The following is a 15,482-nucleotide window of genomic DNA, read 5'->3' as shown; positions in this document are numbered from 1 at the left end:
TCGAGGTAAATTGAAGCTCACAAGATATTGGTTGTTTTGTTAACCCTATATCCATTGATTTTTTTTCTTATAAAATTTATGTAATTAAAAAATATTAAAATATTAAAAAGAAACAAAATAACGAAAAAAAAAAAAAAACATTAGCCAAATGAGGATAGCACATGGATTATTAAATTAAGAAATTAAATAATAATTTTATTAATATAATACATATATAAATATAACTTTAAATAAATAATAAAATATATATTTATATATACTGGATGGGGTGAAATACCATAAACCTTCACACAACCTCACTCTAATTTTTGAGAAAAAAACTTGATTCGATCCCAAATTAAAAAAAAAAAAAACAAACCAAGTGAATATTGACAAATCGAAACTCATTGGATATGAATTATTTTGTCATCGTACTTTCATTAACATTTTTCATAAAACTTTTATTTTTTAGTCTATTTTGTTGTAAAATTTATTTAATTAAAAGACAAAAAAAAAATAGATAGGTTTGCTTAGATTATAATCTGTCGTCATGATGTATTAGAATTGAAGATTGGATCAAAATTAAGGTTTGTAGGGATTTGACAGAAAAGAAAAGGATTAATAATTAATAAAGGGAGAGGTAACTAAAATCTAGTGGGGATTTGTTTGCTCTATTTGAAAAAGATGTATAAAATCAATGAGATCATGAAATCCCATTATTAATTACTAACACTTTTAATGATTCGGATGATATTCGGTGGTGCTGCTGACCGACCCTTTCCTACTATAACCTACCAAATTAGATTAAAATTAGGGCAAATATCTTTGCTTCAACTCAGTTTATTGTTTCTCTCCTTCCAGCAAACAGGACCTAAATTAATTGATCTCTCTTATTACTCAAGTTTGAGATTGATTGTATTGGGTAATATTCCGGGAGGTAGATCTTCACCATAATTTTCCTTTTCCCTTAAGCAGAATCCAACAAATAAGAAAAAAGTGTGATAGAAAATTCCAAAACTTCATTACACAAAACCTTTGTTTTTTTCGATGGCTTTGTTTCTCTGCCAACTGTATCTTCTCTTGTATATGCATCACATTAAATTAAAGTAGAAGGAAGTTCGTTGTCCATCATATCCCTTCAACAAAATTAAATCAATATTGAAACATCAGTTTTAAAATAATAATAATAGAATTATACATACGAACCATTTAATATCTAATAAATTTAACCATTCATATATATATATATATATATATATATATAAAGGGATTTACTTGTATCAATATAAAATTATATATATAATATTAAAACTTTTTCGAAATATTCCATTTCCAAATCTTATAGAGTTTTAGAAAGAGATAGGTCGTACGTTAACATGAATGAGAGCTAACTAACTATGTTATGTATATTGAGCACATGTAAAAAGAAAAAAAAATCGTATACATATATGTACATGTATATAGGTACATGGGGAGCTACCAGACATTTCATTTTCCCCTTTGGTGCTTATGTCCAACAAGATAGATAGATGACAAGATAAACTAGGATTGCTCAATCACATGACGCATTTAGTGTTGATTGCTACAATTCACTAGCATGGATTAAAATTTACGGTCCTACAATTTGCATCTCTTGTCGAATGAAGAGTCAACCGGCAACCTCAACCATCAACAACCATTTCATGAATGGGTATTTATTTATGATACGTCAAAGTGCAAATTTCCTTTTCGATAATTGTAGCGTATCTTTGATTTTTGTTCATGGTCCTTTGTTTCTTGTTTTTTTAGTCTCAATGCCAATAAGGAAAAACAGAAATGCAATCTATGTGATTTTTTGTTGAAAATTCTTATTAATGTCCCATCTTTTGTGTTAAGAAATCACTCATGCGAGGCCAAAAAAATTATTAGATTGTTGAATCCAAAATTTAATTTAATTTGTTCATGTAATCACTTTTAAAAGATGTTATTCAATATATTTGGGATTTAGATATCTCATATTGCAACCTTCGTACCAAAAAAAACTTAATAGATTGTTAGAATATTCCATACAATTCGTAATTTATCAAAAGAATTTTATAATAATTAATTGTGCTTAATTTGTAAGATAATGCATATATTTGAAATTTACTTATAAGATGGATTTTGAAAATAAAAAGAATTATTTGATACTTACAAGGATTAGTTCAATTGATAAAGAGATGAATTCTCTTTCGTTGCCTTGATTCCTACAAAATGCATTATGTGACTTTTTGTTGGTTTTTTTTTTTTTTTTTCACTTTAATTATCTCACTTTTTTACTCAATCTTTCGTTTAGTTGTTAAATAATTGTATCTTATATGAAATTTAAACACTAACCATTTGATCTTATATTCCAACAAAAAAAATGCTATGTCATTCATTGTTTTATTATTCACATGTACAATAATTAGTTTTTAGTTATGGTTTAATTAATGCTATTAAAAAAATTAATTGCTACACTCTATGCTTTTTAATAGATTTTTATATGAATTTAACAATGTTATACTAGATTTTAGCAACATTTAAAGAAAAAAATATGCAATAAAAAATCTGCATTATATAATGACAAATATAACATACTTATATATAAATTGTATTAAATATGAAAAAAAAAACATAAATAGTACCAATACTTTTTTCCATATTTCATATATATATAAAGAATTTAAAACTTAATATATCTTATGAAATTAATAGTTCATAAGTTATACATATGACATATATAATATGTTATTAATAAAAAATAATAATGGAGTCGATTACGAGTAAATTATGACCATAGATGTATCATTAATTACACCTTTATCCTTGAGTCTTGACATTGTATCTTCCCAATCAATGAAGTGAAATGAAGAAAAAGAATTGCACAAGGGGATAAAGCGAGTAGAAAAAAGGTTACGGAAAAGAGATAAGAAGGTTCTTGTCTGTTAGCTTTGTTTAAAAGCATGGTGCATGGGCAGCTAGTATTTTTGCCGTTGCTAGCTAGGCTGTATTTTTGTCCTTTTTCTCTATAGCTCTATAACATACATATTGTTGTACTTCCATTTATCTATTAATTGTTCCCATCAAAAGTTCCATTATAGAAAATTGAAGAAAAAGATAAAAAAAAAGTACCATGATAGGCAATATTCCCTGTCCATAAAATTAAGGGTGAATTTCATTTAGGTCTTGAAGCTAACGGTTTAATTCAATTAAATCCAATAAATAAAGAAATGGTCTGATGGACAATTCTGATAAAATTATGAAGTTGAAAGTACACGTTACTATGACTTGAGTGTTACTATTTACACTCTAAGAATTACTCAACATACCCTTCTACTTTTAACATCTAATTTTTTACTCAATACACTCACATCAAAAACATAAATTTATCAAAAAACTCAAACATCTCATCTCCTTTTCTCTCATACCCCATCTCCTCTCTTTCTCTTTCCAACCGAAAATTTTAAATGATTTGAAGTTCAATTAAGTTAAATTGAAAGGAAATTTTATTAATTTGAAGTTAAAAAGTATAAAATTTAAAGATAAATCATTTGTTCTTTGTACTTCTTTGTTTGATTTTATGTTTAGTTTCGTAATATTTTATATTAAAATGTGTTAGTGCGATTTGAAACTTTTGAATATAAATTTTCATAAGTTCCTAAAATTTTTCAAAAAAAGATGTTTGAAATTTTTTAAAAACTTTTGAAAATTCAAAGTTTTCGAAAATGGATATTTGGATATCCATTTTTAAAAACTTTTAAGAGTTTCGAGAAATAAATTTTAGGAAAGGGGTGTGAAAGATAAAAAGATAATTGATTAATGAGTATTTAAGTAATTTTATTAAAAATTAAATTTATAATATAATTTTTAGGTGTATTAAGAAAAAATTGAAGTGCAAATAAAAGTACTCTTATGACTTTTAAGACATCCATTTGACCAAAATCATTGAACCATTCTAACTTTCAGCAACAATTAATATTAGGTTTATATTTTTTTTAAGAGACACACATATGTAAGAAAAAAGAAAGATTGAAAAAAAAAAAAAAGACGGAAAAGTGAGAAATCACTCGAAAATGAGAAGCGTTACTCATTAAATTGCTAAAAATCTTGAAATTCTAAAGACTAAATTAGGGTTTGCTTATTTATTTTTCATTCGGCTGGAATATTGGAAAAAATCGAAAGAGCTGGAAAGATGCCATCAGCTTGGGTTAGATTGAAGGTATGTGTTAGTTTTACTTAACGTAAAAGGCCTTCTAATAAATGATCAATAAATTTTACTTTCTTTAATTAATTTTAAAAAGTCTTTAACCACTCTGATGTCATATTAAATTTAAAACGAATTCTTTATACATCTTATATAAAATTAATTGGCAATAATTGAAAAGATTTTTGTTATATATACATTTATATCTCCAAAATATATACTTCAAACTTAATAGGCTAAGATTTGTTTTATCACCACTTTAATAACAGTGTTTTAGTAATAGTGTAATATGGTACGGTTACTGAAAACTGATTGTTTATACATTGTAACTCTAGTAAGTTAGGTAACATTCCAAAAAACAAAAAAAATTGAAGACTTAATGCAGATATATATGAGCTTTTAAAGTTGAAAGAATTATTGAGTAAATTTATTCAAAGGTTTTTGGTAGAAAAATCGATGCATTGACCAAAAAATGAGGCTAACTTAGAAAAGTAGAGTTACATACGACTAATCAGTTTCACTTTCAACCTTAATTTTGGCCCTTTTGGGGCCTTGCATCCATGATATATATCAGCTTTAAACTGCGTCATGTGGTTAGCCAATGGTGTATAATTAGCTAGCAAATAAAGCTATATATAGGAAAAAGAGAGAGAGAGAGAGAGAGAGAGAGAGAGAAAGAAAAGTTATTCCATATGGGTTTTAGATGTTGGCATCTTGTGGCATAAACATAACATATAGAAGCAATTCTTTGGAAAAGGATCCGCAAACCTACAAACCCCATATTATCCCACTTTAGGATACAAAAAATCTTTTCTACTGTTTTCTTTTGGCTATCTTTTCAGCCTAATGTTGGAACATTATAACCCCACCAACAATTTTTAATTTATTACGATTTTTTCCACAAAACCCTAAATTCATTTTTGTTTTATTTTTGAAGTTTCATAAAATGGCCATCAGTTGGTGGGAGAAAATGTAGGCTTCCACCTAAGCTCAAAGTAAAAGCAAAGAGGAAAACTAATAATTATATTCCCTCCACCCATGTCAAAGTTAGCAACATAAATGTACTTTAAAGAAAAAGCTATATATACTCTGATGATGCTGCTGTCGGCCATGATTTCACCACATAAAAGAAACCCATTTTGTTATTCAAGTTGAAAAAGTTTTAGGATCATTTAAAGGCGGAACACTCAAAATGAAAAACCATATACTATATATATAATATATCCATTTCTTTTAATTAGTCTATATATCTTGAGTTTACGTTGGTTAAGAACGTGCAAGCACAACACTGTTAGTGTTAAAGATCAAATATTTAAATCCCAATTAATTTTAGTCGGAAGATTAATTTGTTGTTTGGTCATGACACATTTTTATGTAAGCTGCAATCTTTACCACAACGTAACTTTTTTTTATTAAATTTAAATCATTTTGATAACAAATTTAAGGTCCAGTAATAAAATTATCGTATTTTTATGTTATTTATAGTTGGAGTTTCAAGTTTTACTTGTTGAGATACAGACTGTAATATAATTAAATATATTACATGAATTGAGTGAAAACAAATAACTATATGTATAATATAAAAAGAAAAGTAGCAAGATGAGCAAATGGATGCATACACTTATGAAATGGAAATGGAAATGGAAGTTAGAGCAATTGCTTGGTAGTGAAGAAAATCTTGGAGATTTATTGATCCATCGTGAGGAAAAATTATTAATTTTATAATAACTTTTTTGAAGTACTGTGGATGAGAGAGTGAAAGAGGCTTCCTTCAACAATAAAATATTTAAAGATTAAAAGTGCGATACACGCACGTACATTTTTTTTTGTTTGAGCTCAAAATGGGATCCGTTATAGTCCATTCACATTTTTGTCCAAACCACAGTATATCATTTACAATTATATATTATAATTATATTATAATTAATTAATTATAAAATTATGTAAAATTTATCAAAATTTGATATGAGTTTTATATTTATAAGTGACCAATTTCTAAATAATTTTTGTTGTGATTGGATAATTATAAGTGAAATTTCATTTATTTTCTACTCATTTTACTTTTTTTTTTTAAATTATTTTACTCCATAAAAAATTTTCAATCATTTGCAACTGTCTGTTTGATATGATCATTCTATATGATCAAACCCCACAAATAATGAATAATGATTCATCCAGTTATTTGGTACAATTTTTAATTGCCTTCGTCTTCATTGTGGAGAAAATAACTTTATGCATATTACAAATTGAAAGAATTAAAAAAAAAAGTGAAAATTTTTCTCTTTTCTTCCTCTTTTTTTATCATTTCTTTTTCTTTTGTTGGTATTTAATTATTGTAATGATTATTGTGGAGTTTGATTGCATGAAAGAGTACCATATGATTTATAAGGGAATGTAAAGATTGGATATGAATGGTTTAATAAAACATTACTTGCGATTATTATAGGTTTTTTTTTGTGGTATTTAACATTATTAAAGTTTGATTCTTAATCATTAAAATTAAAATTTTAATATTTTATCAATAAATCACATGATTATTAGCCATTATTATCGTTATTACATAAATATTATTATTATTATTATTATTATTTTGGTAATGTAGTCATGGTATCTCAAAGCATTGTCTGATCTAATTAATTTTCTTTTGAGGCAATTTTAAAGACATATTTCATGTCAATTTGGTGCATTTATTTTTTTATTTGGATTATTTTTTAATTATTTTGTCTAATCTATTTAATTTGGTGCATTTAAGATTATTTACATTTTTTTCATGTCAAATTTCAACTTGGAAATTAGGATTTACTGATTTAGAACGGTGGATTCAAAATTTGTGGTGAGTCGAGATTCATTTCTATTGGGGAAAAATATAAAGTTTAATATGTTAATTAAAAAGATGTTTTAATAGTAGTTTTGCTTTACTTAAATGAAAAAGAATTTAAGTTATTTTGCTTTACTTTCTTGTTTTATCGTATTTTTGGTTGGCAGAGACATGTTTGGAGTTTCTGATTATTTGTTAATTTATGATTAAATCTGAAATTCCTTTATGTCCTTTCCATTTCATTAAACTTGTAAAGAGAAAAAGGAGGTATGAAATTTTGAATGGTGGTAACCAAATGGCATCTTCAAAAGGACCAAATAACTAGTTATAGTATGCAAGATAATTTGTTTTGGCCAAGACAACATATTTAATTAGCTTCAAAATTTTATTGCCTTATCTAATACATGAAATAGAAAAAAAAAAAAAAAAAAAAAAAAAAAAGGGAGAAAAAGTGCATAGATTCTTTGAATTGACATAGAGAATAAATTCTTCTACATAAAATGTAAAAAAAAAAAAAAAAAGAGATTTGCGATAAAATAGAGGCATTAAAAATCTAAAAAAAAAAATCCTGTTTATCCGTATCTGTATTCATAATGCAAAATTTTGTTTAATTCATGCTGTGAAATTGAGATAATTTAGGTGAAATTCTCTAATTTTAAATGGTAGGGTTTCTTTTTACTGAAAAATAAAGAGTTTATTTTTGTTAATTCATACAAACAATTTTAACAAATGACATTTAATAAATTAAAAAAAAAATTTATTCTAAAGCTTCAGTCTCCTTTGAAAGAAAAGAAAAAAAGAAATAACTAAGTTCATTTTTAGATAGCAGAGTAGGGTAATACCAACGAAGGAAAGCCCAATAACATCAATCGGTTTGTTGGGCCAGTAAGCAAGGAACATACCACTCGACCCTACAGACACTTTGGGTTCTAACTTTAACCCAAATTCTTTGGGTCCAAAACAAATAGTGCCTCTGACACGCAAAGACTATTTATACTTTTTTTTTTTTTTTTTCATTTTTGAGCAGGGGGGTTACACATTAGAGAAAAGAAAAAGTAAAGATCGTATTCATTTAAGATTTCTTTCTCCATTCCAAATTTGAATGTCCAATTTTCAAATGCCATAAAAAGGTTTTAGGAATGATGCATTTTGTTTTCCTAGCTCACAACTATTGCTCTTAAAAGTTGTAAAAGTCAGATGAGCCGACCCAAATTTAGGATTTCAATAAAATATAACATTGGATAAATGAAATGGCTCAGGTCGTCTCATTGATTGATTTGGATTGATTCTAATTTTAAGGTGTGATATGACTAGACCAAACTATGATCAGGTTATTTGTCCAATCTTATAAATCAAGTTTGATATAACCTGTTATATTAAAAACTTTATCTGATTAAATTTTTTATTCAAAATAATATTTTTTATTTTTATTTTTAAATTAAAATAATAATATAAAATAGTGCTTTATTATTTAATAATAAAAATAATAGTTAAATGAGTAAATTAGGTGAAATTCAAATTTGACTTTTGAAAAAAAGATGAATCGACTTTATTATAAAATGATTGGGTGCGATCAATAAACACTTCTAATTGTTATTTGATGAATGGCTATTGATCTCTAGTTATTTGTTTTTTCCTTTAGAATTGACTCTTTTAATTAGCTTTTAGTTCTACGTGTTTACCGACCTGCCTTAAACTGCTAACTTTTGAACAATTATGGACACCACTTTTAAAATTAGAATAAACAACAATATCCATATAAATGTTGATCACACACACACATTTATACATGTTAGACATATATTTGAAACTTGTAAGGTACATATGAGCTTCAAACCATTAAAGGATCATTCACCCTCTATCTTTCTTATTTATAATCAAATAAAGTAATTAATTATGTGTTTTGAACTATGAATTAATTAATTTTATTTGGTAATATATATATGAATTCATAGATTCGGTACATTATTATGAGCTTGAAATGTTATTATTTTAGTGTGACATAGTAATAGTAGTTAATTAATTACTTTATTGTTATTTTGTTACACATTCCAATAATAAATATTGTTGATAGAATTCAGGGTCAATCTTGAACTTTAGTGGACTCAAGAGGACAATCCAAGGTTTTTATGGTTATGATCCAAATTCCTATGGACCAATCCTATAGGTCATCGATAAGGAAGCCAATTTAACCAAAAATCGACTGGTTTTGACTTAATCTGATATTTTAGAGTCAATTTTTTTTTTTAAAAAATTTGGTATCAGGTCGAATTGAGCAATATAAAAAAAGTTCGAGATCGAATTTTAGGCAAACTTGATCTTACACGATTTGATATATATAAAAAATTATTTTTTTATTATTTATTTATTTCATATTTATTTTTATATATTTTTATATATATTTAATTTTATATTTAAATTAAAAAATAATATTTTATTAATTTTGAGTCTGATCGAGTACGATTTTATACAATATCAAATCAAGTCGGGTCGAGTTCGAATATAAAAAAATAAAAAAAAATATCGGGTTTGAGTTTTATATCTATAGAAGTCGAGTCAAATTTGGGACAAATAAAAATTCGTATCAACTCGAACCGTCCCGTTGTCATCACTAATCACCGAGATCTTTATATTTTGCAACGGCTCACCAGATCATGACCATCCTTGATTGTACTACAAGAGCTTCTCAAGAAAGAAAAACGAAAATGAAAATTTACAAGAGTTTAGCTTCAATAATTTCCTTCATATTTTCCTTTATAGATAATAATTTTCTTAATTATATACTGATAAATGTGACAATTCTTTTTACAAAGAAAGTCATAATTAACGGTAAAAAAATTGATTTTAGGCAGTGAAATCTGAACTTAAAGCATGTTAATATCACCTAAATATAATTATATAAACCAATTAAAATTAAAATTTGAATTTTATGTGACAATCTTTGCACAAATGTTCATACTAAAACTAATAATTTCAACACAAAAAAACTAAAGGTTAATACGATTTAAGTAAGAGTAGGAATCCATAAAAGAGATTTAAGAGTTGATACATAGTCCAGACTGAGCAATTAATTTGTTATTGATTTCCGAAAACAAAATTTGCGCCCCACTTTAACCCATAAACAAATCCCAATTAAACTGGATTTGGGGTCAATTATTTCTCTTGAAACAGTAAGAAAATAGCAAGTCGTAAAGTACATCAAAAAATTAAAATAAAAAAGGCCTTTTAATACAGGAGGATCTAACTCTATAAGCTTTTGCATTGAAAATTAACCGATATTAGTTGAAACAGAAACGATGATTTGCTGATCTTCTTAATTCCAGCTGCATTTCCTCGCACAATTCCCCAAACATCTTTAACTATTAGCCATTCCACATTGTGAAAACTGCGGGATTTGAGCCCTGAATTGAGTTCCCAGTCCAGCCACCGTAGCCACCACAAGGCACATCATAATCAACCTTGACGAGGGCTAGCTCTTCCGTAGATCCCACTGCATTTCCTGCTATGGAATTGGATGCCACGCCAATTCCACTCCCCAGATAACCTGCATTATTACTGGCACTAGAACTGCCATTATTATCCACAGCAGATGGTGAAGAACACCGCATGTTCATCAACCCATGTAGCAAAGCCGGGTTGTTTTGGATATAGCTGTTGTAAAATTGAGAATTCTGGCTCGACTGGTGCAAGTTATAGGACCCGGATTGCAGCTGCGTGTGAATATAATTCTGGTGAAGGAGCAGGTGTCTTGAGTGTATTGAGAATTAATGCCATGGTTTTGTAAAGTTAACAATGGTTGAGGTTGCTCAAATGGGGTCTGCATGAGAGGGTAATTAGCCTGTAATCTGCTAGAGCTAGAGCTTCCATATTGGAAACTTGAACCAAGAGGTATCACTTCGTCACGTTTCCTTGATGATTCAAGTGCTTGAGCTTCCTTTCGCGGTTTAGCAGCTCCTCCCCCAATCAGCAATGTATGATTCTCAAGAATGGCTTTTACATCATAACGACTCATGTCAAAGTTAGTGACTGCATTAAATCCTCTATATTTAATTGCTGCAATATCATAAGCTTCAGCTGCTTCCTCTTCGGTGCCTATAATTAGTAACCAATTAGTGACTAATAATTTAATAATAGTAGAGTCCAATTAAGTTCCAAAATCAAAATGTTGAACAATTGTTTGAGTTATTGAAACGTTTGTTTCGGTATTATAAATACTTAATTTTATTCAGAACAATTTAATATTATTAATCTGGAGCCGTTTTTTAACTTGGGCTATATTTGTATTTGGGCCCATTACATTTGGTCCATTTTAAGGGGCCATTACATGAGGCCCATTTTAAAACACAACAAGCAGCCCGTAATGCACCTTTTTATAAGTCTTTTATGAAGTCTTCAACGAAGTCCAAGTAGAGTCTATAGTGTGACCCATTATTTGGTCCAATAAATAAGAAAGGAGACAAACCCGAATGGAAAGGAAAACCCACGATGGCTGGGCATTAGAGAGCCCATCTTCATTCACCTGATGACAGAGGCTTGCATGGACTAGAAGACAATCAGCTAAGAATGAGCTGACTTGCCACAAAAGGGGAGTGGGGAACAACACCTGCAACATATGAAAAAAAAAAAAAACTAAGTTAGTGGCTGGTGGTGTCAGTTTCAGAGTAGTGGAGAGGAGAAGAAACAAACAAAAAGGGGGGCTATATGGGGGGCAGCAAGGTTGGAGTTTAAGAAGGAGGAAAAGTCGAACACAAAAACAACAAAAAAAGAAAGGAGGTTTTTTAGTAGCAATATGGGATTTTTAAAGAAGTCAAGAGAAAAAGATAAAAGAAAGGAGAAGAGATCATGAAACAGAATGGGAGGAGACTGGAAGCGGAAAAAAAATTAGGAAGAGTAAGAAACAAAAAAAGAAACAAAAAAAAGGAAAGCAAGGTTTACGGTAAAGAGATTGGAACGGAACCAAAAGAAAAAAGAACTATTATCTTTAGGGAGGGTTATGGGAAAGGTAACTCCTTTATCCCTTTTTTTTTTTTTTTTGTGTATAGTGGTGATAATGTTTTTGTATAAAGTTTGGATAAAAATATAAAAATCAGAAAATCATCCAGCATTCCATATAACTTGGTTTTGTTTTCAGTCTTTATGTGTAGAGCTTTAAATGCTTTTACTTTCTTGTTCCTCAGACGCGATCTTGTGTGAAAATATAGGAAAGCATGAAGTAGGTTGTTTAGTATTTAGAAGCTAAATATATATATATATATATATATCTTTTTGGATGTTTGTTTTGTTTCACCTCTTTTTTTATTGTGTTAGGAGTTTCATGGTTCACTTTGTCAGATTGTTGAGGATAAAATAGAGCCTTTTCATTTACAAAATTGAAAACTTTCCAAAAATAGAAAAAACGAGCTGAGGTCTCAAATGTTTTTTGAATTGTTTTCCATTCAAGAGCCTCGATTATGGTTTTTCATAGGGCTTAGTTCCTCACTATGGTATAAGTTTTTTGAATTGTAACAAAAAGTCTCTTTGTAGAAAAATCTGATGCCTCTTCGAGATATGGGTGAAAGGAAGCTAAAACTGGTTTGAAAACATAACAGATATGGTTCTGGGCAAGTTTGAAAATCTAGTTTTGATAAAAAAAAAAAAAGGACAAAAAAAGAAGCAATAAGATGAAATACAAAAAAAAAAAGATTTATGGAAGCAAGGTTCAAACTTTGGAATAGTATTTTTCTGCTTTTAAAGGTGAGAATAAGGTTTTTTTAGAAGGAAAATTGATTTCTATGAAGGCCAACTGTGTGTTTGTTAAGCTTGTTTTTCTTCCCCTAGTTGCATTTTTTTGTATAGCTTGCTTGTAAAAGCTTCTCTTTTTCTTCATGCTTGCTTGGTTTAGCATGCATAGGCTGCATCTGCATGTGAAACTTCATCTTGCTTGGGTTGATTTCGTCTCTTTCTTTAGTGTATGGTTTGTTGCATGGAAATACAAAGATTTCTCCTTTCCTCTGATGCATATGGTTTGTTGTTTTGGATGCCATTTTGGGATGATTGTCTCACCAATAAGATGCTATACCTTCCATGTTTTTATTAAATTTAAGAAATAAAAGAAGCCATAGAAGAAAACTGAGACTTTGTTTATAAGGGGTGGGGGTTACTTGGTTTGTCTTGGTTTTTTATGATTGAAGAATGAAAAAAATTTATTAAATAAAGGAAGCAACGGATAGAGTAAAACTTTGTCTAAAATTTTGTCTAAAACTTTGCGTGGGACTGCATGATTTGTCTTGTCTTATTATAATTGAAGAATGAAAAATTATTAAAGAAAAAAAGCTATAGAAAAAAAAATAGAACTTTATTTAAAAGGGGTAGGGGCTACATAATTTGTCTTGTTCTTACAGGATTGGATAATGAAAAATTATTAAAGAAAAAAAACTATACGATTTATCTTGTTTTTTTAGGATTAAAGAATGAAAAATTATTAAAGAAAGAAAGCCTAAAAATTAGACATTATTGCTAGACTCATCATTCATATTTCATAGCCTAGACTTTACAGGTTAATAAATGTTAGTGCATTTATCTTTTATATATTATATGTTTTTTTTCATGCTATTAAATTTAATTTAAGTTTAAATCTTATATATTATGATATTTATGTGGTTTAAATCTATATGTTAAATTTAATTTCATACAAGTTATTTTTTCATATTGTAAATTATTTTTGATTTAATTTATTTTCTATGCACATTAGTTTCATACAAAAAATATATATAAATAATAATAATAATTATAGACAATTTTATTTAGGTTAATTTAAATTTGTTCAATTTTTTAAACTCAATTTGTATGTTTTTATTTAAGTTAGTTTAAGTGTTAAATCGAATTTGATTTGTTCAAACTTGTTTTGAATTAATTATTTTTAATTTTATTGAATTAATTAAATTAATTGAAAAATTACATATACATATATACAATTAAATAAATAAATATTTATATTATTATTCTTATTATTACAATTAAGCAAAAAAAGGGAAAAAAATAACAAAAAATACATGAAGGAGTGGCCAATAGCCACTGCCAATTCTGTTTGGTACTCTGTCCAATGCCATCCTTCACCACCCTACATACTGAAAAAAACTTTGGATGGATGTTACAAATGACCAGATAAAAACCAAAGAAATGACGAGACAAAGAGGGGTTAAGTACCCATTTTCCACCTAGAACCTTCTTCCACAATGAGCCCTTAACCCAACACTAGCCCCCAAAGCTCTTGCTCCAATGCACCATACCCACCATTTTCAAAACCTCGCCAACACCTTGCTAGCTGCTCCCGGCACCCTTCAGCTTGCTCCAAACCATTTCCAAGCACCAACCCCACTTCACCTAGCCCCAGTCCAGTAGATACTAGAACCAGGTCTTTACCCAGCCTAACCCCAGACTCAATCACCTAGTCATGCAAGACCCTTACCCCAGCCTTGCACCAGCGTGCCTTCACAGCCCTTCCTCAACACTTTCGCTAGCACTACACCTTTTACACGCCCCTACACCCAAGCCATAACCAGCCTTGCATGCACCCCCTTTCATCTATACCAGAGCAAAGCCATTCGACCATCACCATTTTCCCCAGCTAGAACTCGCGCTTCACGGCCTCTGCATAAGCACCCCTCAACATTGTCCTTTCATCAAACCCATCCTCATCATCCCCCTTCCAAGACCCAGTCGACACCTACCTAAAGCTATCCCTAGCCCCTCCGTTCCACTAGGGCCTCTTCATCGGCACTTCATTAAACCCAGCAAGAATCAGCCCTGAATAGTTTCCATTTCACCTAGCCTCCTCCATGGCCTTCCACAATAGCCCCCCTTAAGCCACCCTCGATCCAAGTCTCATGCCTACTAACCTCTCCTAAGACACCCAAAACCCTCCGATACAAAAAAAAAAAAAAAACCCTTCATTTGCCCATCACTGGTCCTTCCATCCTAGAACCCCATCTCCAATACTAGTCCTGAAGCCTAGCTCCATAGCTTTTGCCATAGCCCTCATCAAAACCCTAAACGACCAAGCCTTCTTTATGGCCTTCCATAATAACCCCTCTCAAGTCACCCTCGACCCAAGTTTCGTGCCTACCAGCACCTCCTAAGACAACCTAAAAACCTACATGCACCAACCTTGATTGCAACCCTTGTAGAAATGAACCAACCAAAAAAAAAAAAAAAAACTCCATAACCTCAGCCCTTACCAGTTCCCTCCAAGCTCATACGACCAAACAATCCATGACACACCATTGAAACCTACCTCCAAGTGACCACCATTTTCCCTGTTGACAACCTAAAAATCTCAAAACCCTTCTAACCCATAAAAAAAAAGAGTCAAAATCATAATCCTCCTTGTAGGGATGAACCTCAGCGCCAAGCTTTCCTGCAAAAATAAAAATAAAAAGTAAAAATTAGTTTAGCTTAAAAAAAAAAAAACAAAGGAAAAGAAAGAGAGGAAAAAAAGGAAAA

At 29.4% G+C, this 15,482-nt stretch overlaps 1 pseudogene; it reads right to left on the bottom strand.

Annotated features, from left to right (window-relative positions):
* Positions 1–10,110: 10,110 nt before the first annotated feature.
* LOC111284322 (AP2-like ethylene-responsive transcription factor PLT2) lies at positions 10,111–15,012 on the bottom strand (annotated as a pseudogene).
* Between the last annotated feature and the right edge of the window lie 470 nt (positions 15,013–15,482).

Source organism: Durio zibethinus, chromosome 6, assembly GCF_047325235.1.
Source record: "Durio zibethinus cultivar Kanyao isolate XHJ-2024 chromosome 6, ASM4732523v1, whole genome shotgun sequence".
NCBI classification, from domain to species: domain Eukaryota; kingdom Viridiplantae; phylum Streptophyta; class Magnoliopsida; order Malvales; family Malvaceae; genus Durio; species Durio zibethinus.
The sequence above is the reverse complement of the archived record's forward strand: the minus strand, read 5'-3'. Positions and strand labels throughout refer to the sequence as shown.